The sequence below is a fragment of the Acomys minous genome (genome assembly GCF_964271855.1).
Source record: "Acomys minous genome assembly, chromosome: 3".
Taxonomy (NCBI): Eukaryota; Metazoa; Chordata; class Mammalia; order Rodentia; family Muridae; genus Acomys; species Acomys minous.
Window position 1 is genome coordinate 38,121,150 of NC_140485.1, and position 14,464 is coordinate 38,135,613.

The 14,464-nt window shown below is 38.1% G+C and overlaps 1 long non-coding RNA gene across 1 annotated transcript in view; it reads left to right on the plus strand.

The window, feature by feature from the left end:
- Positions 1-13,365, plus strand: part of LOC311595194 — a 26,629-nt gene extending 13,264 nt beyond the window's left edge. Inside the window, exons 2-3 of the long non-coding RNA XR_014778359.1 lie at positions 11,794-11,983; positions 13,242-13,365. This is a non-coding gene — a long non-coding RNA (uncharacterized lncRNA). The remainder of the gene's footprint in view (positions 1-11,793; positions 11,984-13,241) is intronic.
- The last annotated feature ends 1,099 nt before the right edge of the window (positions 13,366-14,464 follow it).

Consider the following 14,464-nt stretch of genomic DNA (forward strand, 5'->3'; position numbering starts at 1 on the left):
ATTCTTTACAATGCAATTTCAAGCTTTTTTCTCAAACTGTCAGCATGTTCTTATACCCTTTCCTTTGAGAGGATTCCAAAGTATTGAGAGGGAGGATTCCATTCCTCTTTCACTGAAAACAAAAGAATCAGTAAGACCTTCTGACCATAGCATCTACCCCTGCTGCCCATGCCTGCATGTTTGCTATATGCTATAAACCAGTTTCTTGGACCTCATGCTTTCTCATTGAATAGAAAGAATACTCTAGCATTTTCAAAAGTAAGAGGTTCTCTCTTCTTCTGAAGCACTATCTCTCATATTAAAATATTACCATCAATTCATGTCACCTTCACTGCAAGTCTTATTCAAAGTGTAGTTTATGTATGCATAGTATATATTCTTTATTCCCATTCCCTTTTGAGCTCCTTAATAATGCTTATCTAAACAATTTCACTCTAACAGCTCTGGTCTGGACAGTACTCAGTTGCGATTCCCTCTTCCTAGGTGATTGTAGGTTGTATCAAATTAACAATAAAAATTAGGGGCCAGAGAGATGGCTCAGCAGTTAAGAACACTGACTGTTCTTTCAGAGGTCTTGAGTTCAATTCCCAGTAAGCACATCTTGGCTTACAACCATTATAATGGGCTCTGATGTCCTTCTTTGGCATGAAGGTATACATGCAGATAGATGTACATAAATAAATAAATAAATCTAAAATCAGCACACATGGCAAGGCCCTGCAGCTGCAAAGGACACAGAGGAGACAGAGATGAGTGTGTCTAGAGCTGGGAGTGGGGAGAGAACTAGGTATCCAGGTTGCTCTAACTAATGATCGGTTCTTCGTTATGGCTCATATAAAACAATTGATTTCTTCTTCCTTCCAGTGGTTACTCTATTTGGCTTCTGGGATGTCATCATCTAAGTCTTGTCTCATTTCAATGGATGCTTTTCCAATTCTTTAAAATAGCCTTTTGTTTCCTTAGAGTCTTAACTTTGGAGAAATCTAAGGGCTCTGTCCGTATCTCTCCTCTGCTTTCTGTCTGTGCTCACGCATTGCATGATCTCATTCTGTCTCATGGCTACATGAGAATCTTAATACTCATAGTATCTTAGTGTTATCTAATGAAGCATAATACAAGCCACAGATATAGTTCTGAAGTATAGGTATTCATAGCGTATCTCTTTTTGAAATGGTTACATGAAGTGATCAGTAGCTATTTGTAACTAGAATGAACAGCATGGATGTCTAAAGTGCACACTGGCCACTGGCTTTTACTGAATCAAGAGAAATTAATATAAAGTTTGAGGCGGGAAATTATATGACAAGACTAACTTTACAGTTTCTATTTATTTTTAATTTGTGTGTACATGTGTATGCTTACATCATGTATATGTGTGTGTATGTATATATGTATGTATGTGTGTGTGTGTGTGTATGTATGTGTGTATATGAGCCATGTGCATGTCTGATACCTGTGGATGTCAGAAGAGGGCATTGACACTCTTAGAATTGGAGATACTATTGGCTGTGAGCCAATGAGGGTTCTAGGAACTGAAGCCAGGATCTTCTCGCTGCAAGTGCTTGTAAGTGTTGAGTCATGTCTTTAGCCCCAGCCAGACACATTTTCGAAAGGACACTCTGAGCATGCTGTTGAAAACAAACTGTGCAGGAGCAAGGAGGAAGCAGTGAGACCAGAGTAGATGAACACCATGAAAGGGGAGGGGAGGGAGGTGTTGCTGAAGGCGGGGAAAAGAGACTCTGTTATAAAAAATGTAGTGAGTGGGATTTAGAAATAGAATGTACAGAAAGGAAGGGATCCAGGATGAAGCACAGAAGATGGTGTTGCTTTTAGGTGAGATGGGCATGGTGAGAGAAAGAACAGATCTGGAGAAGGTAGCATGGCAGCTTAGTTTTGTATCTGTTGAGCTTGAATTTTCTATGAAACAAAAAGGCAAACAAGCAAAACCCAAAAGATGCTGAAAATTTCAAATAAGTCAAGAAAACAAAACAAAACAAAAACCTCAACAAAACCTAGATGCAACAGAGATGGTGTGCCATTGAAAGGATCTCTGAAGGGCATTTGAGCTGAGTCCCAAATGAAGAAATGAGGCCAGCCAAAGAAACACCTAGAAGAAAATAGTTCTGTTAGCAGGCATTAGAAAAATGAAAGGGGCTGGGGAGAAGAAAGAAAAAAAAGAAAAGAAAATAGAAAAAAAGTTGAAACTCTTGAGAAAGGTGCATTTGAGGGACAGAAAATATGGGAAGATGGGAGGCAGCAGGTGTACAAGGCCTCGTTGAGGGCTTGGGACTTTGTTTATGCATAAAGGGAAGGAAGCCCTTGGGAGGTTGCAAGTCAGATGCATGTGGTTTATGCAAGGTTTCCAAGGAAACTGCACCTCCTGGACGGCGGATGTATTTGTGTGTGCCATTATTATTTTTAAATTAAATTAAAAAATTAATTATGCCATTTTCTGAAAGCTGGATACAATTTGAGATCATTTTGAGCAAATAAACCAGATTCATAAAGATAAATATCATGTTTCTCTTCCTCATGAGTCCTAGATTTTATATAATTACTTAAAGCCATTGATTGTGTGTATATTTTTGAAGAGCTGACTCCTTGGGGTTGGACAGCAATCTCTTCGATCTTCTAGGGGAGGGACTCCAATTTAGACACACTCTCTCTGCATAATGTCTGGATGAGGGTTTCTGTATTTGTCCTCATCAGCTGTTGGAGGAACCCTTGCTGATGATGACTCAACAAGGAACTGATCTATAAGCACAGAAGAATATCATTAGGAATCATTTCATTGATTTCTTTTCTTTTCTTTCTTTCTTTTCCTTTTCTTTTCTTTTCTTTTCTTCTTCTTCTTCTTCTTCTTCTTCTTCTTCTTCTTCTTCTTCTTCTTCTTCTTCTTCTTCTTCTTCTTCTTCTTCTTCTTCTTCTTCTTTTAGCCAGTCATGTTTGGTTCTACCTTAGGTATCTGGGCTATCCAGTCTCTGGTTCCTGGCCATTCAGGAAGTGCAGAGCATGGGTTCCCTCTTGGATCATTGGCCTCAAGTTAAAACCAAACATTGGTTGGCCACTCCTACAAGTTCTGTGCCAAAATTGCCCCAGCACAACTTGCAGGCAGAACAAATTGTAGTTCGGGGGTTTTGTGGCAGGGTCAATATTTCAGAGTACCTTCTCCCACCAAAGAGACTAAAGTGAAGGAGTGTAGGCTCCATACAGGCACCAGCTGAACCTGGTGGTGTGTTCAATGGGCTGTGTGGAATTTTGTCCTGGGAAATGGCCATCTTATCAGTTTCCAAAGAGTGACCTGTCCTACCTTCACCTTGGGTTGTTTGGTGGTCTCTACCGGACCCCTTCAGCCAACAACTCAATTGAATGCAACTCAATCCCACCACTGGAAACCTTGCCTGGCTACAAAAGATGGCCAGTGCAGACTCCATATCCTCCATTACTAGGAGTCCTCGCTAGGGTCACCCTTATAGATTCCAGGAAGTTTCCACTACACTAAGTCTTTGCCCTCCCAATGCTCCCTAATTTCAGCTATCTGCTCTGCACTCTTTCCCTCCATCTCTCCTCTCCTCACCTAATCCCTCCATCTCCTGTCCCCAATCTTGCCCCTCCCAGGGAGATCCATGCATCCTCTCTAGAGTTCTCCTCTTTACCTAACTTGTCTGAGTCTGTGGACCATAGGTTTATTATCATTTATTTAACAACTAATATCCACTTATAAGCTTATCTTTCTGGTCTGAGTCATCTCAATCAGGATGATGTTTTTCTAGTTCCATTCATTTTCCTTCAAATTTCATGATGTCATTATTTTAACAGTGGAGTAATATTCCATTGTGTAATTGTACCATGTTTTCTTTATCCATTCTTCAGTTGGGGGGCATTTAGGTTCTTTCCAGTTTCTGGCTATTTTGAATAAAGCAGCTATGAACATAGTTGAGCAAGTGTCCTGTGGCAGAATTGATTGTCCATTCTCGGGTAAATGCCCAAGAGTGGTATAGCTGGGTTTTGAGGTAGATTGATTTCCAGTTTTCTGAGGAACTGAAAATTGATTCCCATAGTTCTCTACAAGTTTGCACTCCCACCAGCGGTGGAGGAGTGTTCCCTTTGCTTCACATTCTCAACAGCACAACCTGTCACTTGTGTATTGATCAGCCATTCTGACAGGTATAAGTTGGAATTTCAAAGTAGTTTGTTTGCATTTGCCTGATGGCTAAGGAGTTTGAACATTCCTCAAATGTCTATCAACAATTTAAATATCCTCTGTTGAGAATTCTCTGTTTAGATGGGTACCCCATTTCAATTGAATTATTATTTTTTATATCTAATCTCTTGAGTCCTTTATATATTTTGGATATTAGACTTATCAGATGTGGAGTTGGTTTTTTTAAAAATCTTTTCTTATTCTGTAGGCTGTCTCTTTATTCAATTGATGGTGTCCTTTGCCTTACAGAAGCTTTTCAATTTCATGCAGTCCCATTTATTAATTGTTGATCCTAGTGCCTGCACTAACAGTGTTTTCCTTCCAGAAAGTTGTCTCCTGTGCTAATGTGTTCAAGGCTGTTCTCCAATTTCTTTTCTATCAAATTCCCTGCGTAAGGTTTATGTTGAGTGAGGTCTTTGACCCACTTGGATTTGAATGTTGTACATGGTGATAAATATGGGTCTATTTTCATTCTTCTACATGCAGCTATCCAATTTGACCAATACCATTTGTTGAAGATGTTTTCTTTTTTTCAAGTGTATATTTCTGTCTTATTTATAAAAATCAGGTGTCTATTGGTGTGTGAATTTATGTCTTTGTCTTCAATTTTATTTCATTGTTCAATGTATCTGTTTTTATGCTGATATCACACAGTTTTTATTACTATAGATCTGTAGTACAGCTTGAAATCAGGGATGGTGATACCTCCAGCAGTTCTTTTATTGTTCAAGATTTATTTAGATTTTTTTTGTTTGTTTTTCCATATGAAGTTGAGAATTGTTCTTTCAAGGTCTGTAAAAAATTGTGTTGGAATTTTGATGAGGTTTATTTGTCTTTCTTGCTCAGTAGAATCTCAATTGCAGTTGTCTTCTAAAAAGTGAAAATGACATGATTTAATTCTTCCTTATAATTAAATAAAACTCCATTGTGCATTTATACCAAATTTTCTTTATCTATTAATCTGTCAATGGAATGCTGGGTTGATTCCATCACTTGGCTACTGTGAATCTTTAAATATGTCACTGGTATGTTTACTTAAAGTCCCAGAATATACTCAGAAATGATATAGCTGGATCATAGTATATGCTCATTTTGAAAATGCAGTCATAGCTAATTAAAGTCAATTCACTCTTCAGCTCCCGTAATTTGGGAGCATAAAGGTTAGTTTCTAAGTGCAGAGATAGAAAGGAAATAAACAAAGTAAGAGTATAGATCAGTATTATAATAACAGATAAAATAAAGAAGGGAGAAGTAAATAGGAGCAAGGATAGGATGAAAGCAAGGTAGATGAGGGAGGAGATAGGCAGCTTTAACTAAAAGCTGAGTGAACATAAAGATAAAGATATATAAAGCTCTGGACTCTGAAACGCTTTATCAAAACAAAACAAAAACAACAAAAGGGGTGGTAGTGGTGAGGTCAGAGCAAGAAAAGCTGTTCCACTAAGTTGAAATTGGGTATTAAATAGAAGAAGAATAAAATTTCTGTGAAGTGGGCCGGGGTACAAAGTTAATCCCACAGATTCAAAGAGAAGGACCACCAACCCAAATCATGGCCAAATTAATTAAAGCAAGCTTTTCTGTTCATGTACACAGGCTGTCTTCCCCAAAGGCAGGCTTTTGAGATTGGCATTAGATGTGGGGAAGATAAGGTTTTTGTAGCTCAGGATAGGGGGTTTCCAAATGGGGGATTTGGCAGACAAATAAGTGGTAGAATATAAACATAGACGTAGAATATAAGCATAACAAGTTGGTTATAACAACCTTCTGAAATAAAGACAAGGTTGCAACATGGTCATAACAAGGTGATCATAAGAACAAGTGGTCATACAATCTTTTGAAACAAAGGCATGGTTGCTATTTCATGGAGTAGGCAGTACAGAACTATTTGTAGTTAAGGTTACAGGTAGAGCATAGCCCAATCCTTGAGAAACAGATTTAATCACAAATAGGAATGAAACCTAGTTTGTCTTTATTATAAGAAGGCTTTCAAGCCTAAGAATGAAGGCAGGCTGCTTTATTAGTAAGCCCTCACCTGGACCTGCTTGGTGGGCCTGTTTTTATGACACAACTCCATCCTATGGTTTAGATTAGATTTCTACCTTGTGGAAAAATGCATGATCCTGACTCAAGGTTTTGATCCCTCTAACCAGAACAGTTGGTTCTCAACTTTTCTAATGCTGTGACCCTTTAATACAGTTCCTCATGTTGTTGTGACCGCCCCCCCCCAACCATAAAACTATTTTGTTGCTACTTCATAACTGTAATTTTTCTGCTGTTTTGAGTTGTGATGTAAATATCTGATATATAGGATATCTCATATGTGACCCCACAAAGGGGTTGCAACCCACAGGTTCAGAACCAATGAGCTAGAGGTTCCTATAGGTCAGGTTTTAATTAGTGTGTAGTTCCTGGCATTTGCTCTGGGTTCTCAGAGTGCACCCTGCAAGGAAGGAACATGGAATATAGCTAGCTGACAACTCAGCAAGGCTGTTTTTTAAAAATGGCTTATTATTACTGCTCTGGTCAAGTGTACAGAGAAGAGAAGCTTCCTGGCATTGCCCCTTCCTCTGCCTTTGAGGCAATCCCAAGAAACTTGTGTTTTCTCTCTCTCTCTCTCTTTTTCTTTCTCTCCCTTCTCTCTCTCCTTCTTCTCTGTCCTCTCTCTTCACTCATCCTTTCTTCTCTCTCCCCCTTTCTCTTTTTAAAATTAATGAAAGTATAATGTGAATTTCCCAAGGCTTTTTTTCTTTATCTGAACCAGTGGCTCCAATCCTCAACTGGCTGAGCCCTTACGAGTGGACTCTTGACTCCTCTACTGTTTTTCTTCCCTGGTTTCTTTTCTTTCAATGTTACTGAAACTGTTTTCCATTATGACCTACCTTGTAGCTTATCTTCTCTCCAATGATTTTATATAAAGCTGGAGATTCTAGAAGTCCATGCACAGATGTCATTTGCCATCATTAGGAATCCTTATAATTTATAGTTCTTACATAAAACATATTGTCTGTCCCAAGATTAAAACACAATAAATGTTTATGTGGAGCAATGCCTGTTTTGCTGGAGAGGCAATGCTTAGATTGCCGGAGGAAGCAAAGAGTTTCTTGTTTGGGTAAAGAGTATGGAAGGTGGGACATGTTGAAAGAAGGGAGGCGGGTAGAGACAGTAGTTTTGAATAAGTCAAGGACAGGTTTAGCCTAATTTTTATTTTGGCCTCAGGCTGGTCTGGTTCCATTGAAAACGATGCAATTCCCATGTGTGGGAATGGCTGAAATGGTTTGATCATGAAGGAACCTTAATCTATCATCCAAAGCCTTCATTAAGGAGAAATTTCTGTTGGGCCTCATGCAAAGCCATGCCTACAGGAATTTGCCATCAACTGCCTCACTTTTGTCTGCCCATACTGATGCTGCAAGCCCAAGCACCCTTAGAATGGTGTGCTGAATTCAGACGATTTCTGGCACTATTTCTCTTCTGGCTAGGACAGATGTCCTCAAGCTTAATTCCAGGCTGGCAGAGAGTTAGGTTTGGGGCTAGTTCTGTGCTACGCTGCCTTCATTGCACTTGAGTCTGACTCTGTCTGGAAAGTCTATGGATCAAAAGGATGACAGCGGACCATAAGAAAACAATTTAGGTGTCAGACAGTTTTTATTTTTTGTTTGTTTATTTTTTAGATCTCAGAGCCTTGCTGTTTTCCTTCAAGTTCCTACAGCCACTGAAATCCATCACTCAGCACTAGCCTTTAGATTAGAGATCTTCACCTACAACTGAGGATTCCTTGGCGACTGCCACACTTGGCATCTGAACAGAGCCAACAGGGATGGTTACAAATTAGTCATTAATTACGGCACCTAATTACATTAGAGCAGGGATTCAGGCTCTTTACTTTGTTGTTGTTTTAGATATGAATTGTATTTTTTGTTTGTTTGTTCTTAGCATGCTGTATTAGCTCCCTAATTAGGATATGGAGATTTGGGATGGTGCGCATTGTGTTATTTAATCATACTTTCTCTGGATAAGGGATGAGAGAAAAGATTTTCCTTTTTCTGTCAACAATTGCTTTCATTTCTACATTAAGGGGGTGGAAACTTGATTCCTCCCTCATTCCCTTTAGGCAGTGAGTTCATGGTTCAAAATCACACAGTTGTTGATTTTGACTTTGGGTTTCCCTAGTCTATTTTTCCCCTTCCATTATGCTGCCTAGCACAATGCATGAGTCTTTCTAGCCAACACTCCCCAAGGGTGAGGCAAGAAAGACAGCCTATTTAAGTTGTCTTATTTTAAGCTTTGGGTAATCTGCTTTTACATTTACTAAAATAAGTCAAGTTAGAGGCATATTCTCCTTTGTTCTTACTCTTGACATGTACTTAACATTTAAACAGTTTGAGAATGAATCACACCGTATGCATTTCTTTAAAGAACTATAAAGCATCCCAGGCTCAGGCCCAGGAATGAAGGAGAGGTAGCGTGTTATCATGTCTTATTTACTCTCTGGTCTACAAAGACACTCCACATTTCATGGAAGACCCCTGGAAGACTCCTGCTTCTTGAACATTCTAACATCAATCTAGTCCATCATCTCCTTTCTGTTGAGGAGAAGCCAGCAATTCCTGTTGCCCCAGTTTCTAGCTTTTCTAGCTGCTGTTTCATGTTGGTGTCACTCAGCATAACACGGACAAACACCTGGCTTGGGCTGGGATTTTAGTGTAGAAGCAGATCTCTTGCCTAGCATATGCAAGCAAGCAAACAAACAAACCAAACAAGAACAAAAACAAAACAAAATGAAAAAATCCAACAACAACAAGAAGAAACCCATCAAACCAAAAAAAACAAAAACAAAAACAAACAAACAAACAAACAAACAAAAAACTGCAATTAAAAAAATAAGAGAGGAAACAAACAAACAAAGGTCTGCTATGACAATGGAACAGATTTACTGTGGATGAAATGAGATGGTGAATGTGAAAATGCTTTATTTTTTTACTTTAAGCTATTGTCATTATCTCTTATTCATGGCTTACCCTTAGCTACATGGGTTGTCCTGCTTTGCAAATTTATTTCAAATTAGAGAGACTTGCTAATCCTGGTAAACTAAGGATCATTTCAAAGCTTCAAGAAAATGACAGAAAGCAGTCAATATAAGAATGCTTTCTTGGAGCCGGGCATAGTGACTCACACCTTTAATCCGAGCACTCAGGAAGGCAGAGTCAGGGGGAATCTCTGTGAGCTTGAGGCCAGCTTGGTCTACAAAGCTAGTCCAGGAGAGCCAGGGTTACACAGAAAAACACTGTCTCAGTGAAAAACAGAACAAAACATAACAACAACAAACACCCCCCAAAAAAGAATGCTTTCTTGGTAGTTCATACCATTATTAAGTATATCATTTGAGCATATTTTATCACTTGGATATGAGTTGAATTTCTCTGCTACCTGAACTAAAAGTTAATATTATATGTGATATAATAATGAACATTTCTGTCCAAATGTCCACCACTCAAATTTTGATTTTCCCTAAATTTTTAGTTCAAGGAGGGGCAATCACATATTTTGTTCTAGTCTGATAGCAACAGGAATTCTAAGCACTGCTGTACAAAGAGCTGTAGTCATGTCAAAATACTTTTATAAGGCAGTGCTCTGAGACTTTCAGCATACTCTGTGTTTTTGCAGTTCCCACCAAGGAAGGAAGATAAATAAACTAGAAACAGGACATAAACTCTCTAAAACCACAGAACTGCTGTCTAAAAACTATGATTGTTCTCCTTCCTTTTAAAAAATGTTTACACATTCAAAATACTTCCTACATGCTTTACAATAATTAAGTAGCACAACTTTATTTGCTTTTCACAGTGGTTTTTAATTTTTTGTATGTGCATTTTTTTGTGTAGTACATATATGTGTTTACATGTATATGGGTACAAGTATATGTCCAGGTGCATATACATGTATATATGCATGTATAGGGAAGTCAGAAGTTGATGTTGGATATCTTCTTTCATTGCTTTCTGCTCTACATAACTAAGCATGATTTTTCCTACTACAACCAAGATCTCACTTACTTAGCTGCCTAGCTTGCTCTGGGGGCTTGGTTCCCCAGAGCTGGGTTATAATCTGGTCACTTCACATACTTAAGCATTTGTGTGGATGTTGGAGATCCAAACACTGTTTCTCAGGCAAGCACGACAAGCCCCTGTCCTATGGAGCCATTTTGCAGCTCTACTTTAAGTTTTGATTCACGTTCATCCTGTATCTTCAAGAGTTTAGAGATCTTAGTTGAAGATGCTTACTCAGAATTTGCATACGAGAATGAAAAAGGAAACATTTATTCCATGCTGGATTGATGGTAGACTCTCCACACATATTATTTTATTTAATCTCTGTGTTTACTCCTCATTTTTTTTTTTTTTTTGATAAATAAGTTAGAGTTAAAAGTCACCTCACCAAGATTTAGGTACTTAATTTGCTCATTCTAAATTCTGAAGTAGGTTCTGATGTAATAAGACTGACCTTCTGGTTTACTATATAGTGCAGCATCATCTTAAACTTTTGAATCTCCTGCCTTTACCTCCTAAGTGCCGGGGCTACGGGCTATGCCACAGCACCCAGATTTATGCAACGCTTAGGATCAAACCCATGGCCTCATATGTACCAGGAAAGCACTCTACCAACTGAACGATTTCTCTAGCATCTGTCTTTGAATTTTTAAAAAGATTTGTAAGAGTGTTTGTTGGCATGTATCTATGTGCACCACATGTGTGTTTGGTGTGTACAGAGGCTGGAAGTGGGCACTGGTTATTCTGGAACTGGAGGTGTAGATGGTTGTGAGCCACCATGTGGGTACTGGGAACAGAACCTTATCCTCTGTAAAAATAACAAGTGGTCTTAAGCACTGAGTCATCACCCCAGTTCCCATTTTTGAAATTATTAGTCCTTACAAAATTAGAGTTATTTCCCTTCACTATGACATAGTTCACCATCTTTACAGAAAAAGGCAAGTATCCATGTACAAAGTGACCAAGATACTTGCGGATGGACCTGACCTGTGATGCTTCCACTTTCAACTTTCCATCTCACAGTGGCTTAAAAACGATACACTTCAGCATAAACCGCACATCAGAGTTTGACGATTTCTTGCTTGCATAAGACAGAGATATGCCCCAGAGTGCAAAGCAGAGGCAGTGAGCCACAGTCCCCCTTATCCTCCCCCCCACAGGCTCAGAAGGCTGAACAGGTGATACAGTGTGTATGAAGCAGTGTTGATAAGCACTGGCATTTAGTGGGACAGATGTAGCAGATGCAGTTATGACTTGAGACATTTACAACTTACAGTTTGTTTATTGGAATGTAACCTCACTGTAAATCAAAGATTTATACTTTAAATAATTAAATATAAACCCTCAAAAAGATAAAATGTGAATAACTTATTAATATTTTAAATCAGATGTAAAACAATATATTGTATTAGTGCTAATATGTGCATAATATTATGCAGTTTCAATATTTTCTTAGTTATGGGCTACAATAAAATGCTTCAAATTGTATTATGTGGCTGTAATAGAGCATACAAATAGTGGCTATACTTGCTCTTTTCAAAGGATTTTCTGGATACAAGTTATCTTGGCAGCTGGGGAGCTGCCATGTACATATGTGTACATCAGCATGCACAATGAAGAAAGTTCACTGAGACGATCCAGAGACAGCTTTTGGTCTTCAGCTCTGTCAGTGAAACACCATCCATGAACAAAATGGATCTCTAGTGGGAAGCCATGTTATAAGTTGCAAAAGGTAAGCCTCCAGCACAACTAGGAACCTCTTTTTGGTGATAGCTTTTTTCAGACAAGTACAAGAAACTAAAAAAAAAAAATGTTGTTTTAAGGTCAGTGCACCCTCCTAGTAGGAGACTTACAAGTAATAGTAATAGCAATAAGCTAAAGGGCAGCAAAGAAAATGAACCTTTTAAATTGACATTTTTAGGGGGAATAAATAGTTATTTATTAGACCAATTCTTTGAAATTACATTACCTAATTTATAACTTATAAAAAGTCTAAAAAGCAAGAAGTGACTACTTTATCCAATATCAAAGTTTCTATTCAAACCCATATTGTCCTACCATTTTTCACTGTACTGATAGCTCCTCCTTAAAGGAACAATTTTAAGGATTTATCTTCTTTTTTTAGAAATTATTTTTATTTTAAATACATTGGTGTTTTGACTGCATGTATGTCTGTGTGAAGGTGTCAGATCCCCTGGAGCAGGACTTGACAGACAGTTCTGAGTTGCCATGTAGGTGCTGGGAATTGAAGTAGGGTCCTCTCAAAGAACATCAGTGCTCCTAACTGCTGAGGCCCTGAAATTTTTAACCAACATTTATAAAATACATGATAATAAATACCTTTTAAATGTGAAAGACAAAACAGCTGTTATCCATAGTGAGGCTGCTGGAAGTTCTGGGTTAATATTAGACAGCCTCTCAGAAGTGCATTTTATTTCCTTCTGGCTTTCACCAGCTGGAGCTACCCTATGAAACCAAATCACTTTGAGTGCAGAAGACAACTGTGAAATATGAAGCCCAAATCATCTTTGTCCCCAAACAATCGGAGAACATATTTTAGAGAATTAAAGATGGAAAAGTGCAATGTTGGGGAGGGCTAACTAACTGGGCTTGACCAGTTACTGCTTATGGCATTCTGAATAGATCATTTTGTCTTAGAGTCATAGTTCAGTTGGACCAATTTTGAAGAGCTCACTGTAGTGGCAATTAAATGTAAATAGTCTGTATGCTCTTTATTAGTGACCATGCATGTACCATGCATGTGACTATTGATGACTTTGGTAGTTTTATTCATTTCACTATAAATATCACAACTGGAGAGGTATATTCATATGACCACTCATTTCCTTGTGCTCAGTATATGAAAACTGTGACTTGACCTTATGTTATGTGGGTGATGTTGGGTCCCTGAGTAAAGTTTTTGGATAGTACGTGGTAAGGGATGCTTAAGCTGCTGGGCATGGAAATGATCATAGCCTTCTTTGTCTTAGAGCATGAAGTCACATCTGAACAGTGAGAAGGACAAAGATAAGTCTCTCTTTGATGAAGTGCACTAACCTACAAGGGGACAAAAGCTCACTGTGGTGGGCAGTAGATAGTACTAGTGCATGGAGTCAATTCTTCTTGGAAACCAAAAGAAAGAAACCTGCTTTTAAAAACTGACTTTGAAGTTGGTCATATTCTTTGCAGAAGAAGCAGTACTGACTAACATATGTTCTTATAGAACTCTTATCTCATGTGAACCAAGTTCAGTGGTCAAATAAGAATGAGAAACAGTCTGGCATGGTGGTACAAGCCTTTAATCACAGAACTCAGGAGGCAGAGGCAGGTGGATCTCTGAGTTCAAGGCTAGCCTGATCTACAAAGCTAGTTCCAGGAAAGCAGTGGATATACAGAGAAACCCTGCCTTCAAAAACCAAAAACCAAAAACCAAAAACCAAAAAATAAAAAAAAGAATGTCAAATATTCTGAAGTTCTAACTTTCTACTTTTTAAACTTGGTCATTAAATGATTCTTGCATCTCTTCCCAGAAGGTACCACATGTGATTTACAACCTCCAGAAGTTCCAATGCCAGGGAATTCAATGCACTTTTCTGACCTATGTGGGCTCATGCATCCATGTGGTGCCCATACATACACTTAGACACCCACACATAAGAATATGTGACATAAAAACAAAATAAACAAACTTTAAAAAATTGGAAGCACAAATACATAAACCTTGGAGATAAATGGTCAAGTGCCTATTTACAATATTTAATATGCAAATTTAGATGGACATAGAAAAGCATATTTAGCAATATTTTAAAACTAATTTATGTCTTATATTTAATAAGAAATACAACTTTTCTTCTTGTAAAAATCGTTTTTTGAGTATTCTACAGTTGCCAGAACCTCTTATTTACTGTTTGAGACAGTACTTTTTGTATGTCTGATCTACCAGAGGAAATTTTATATCTAATATCAATAATTCATTTATGTGAAAACACATGTCCCTTTTTAGTGTTGGGGATGGAACCCAGAGCCTTGCTCATGTTAAGCAAATACTTTATCATAAAAATTCCTCCCCAGTTTATAATACAACTCATTAAAAAATACCCATCCTGTAAATGTATACTTGTGAATATTATACTATAATATTTATATCATATCATATTGCATTGGGCTCAGTTGGTAAAGTGCTTCTCAAGCAAGCATGAGATCTTGGCTTTAG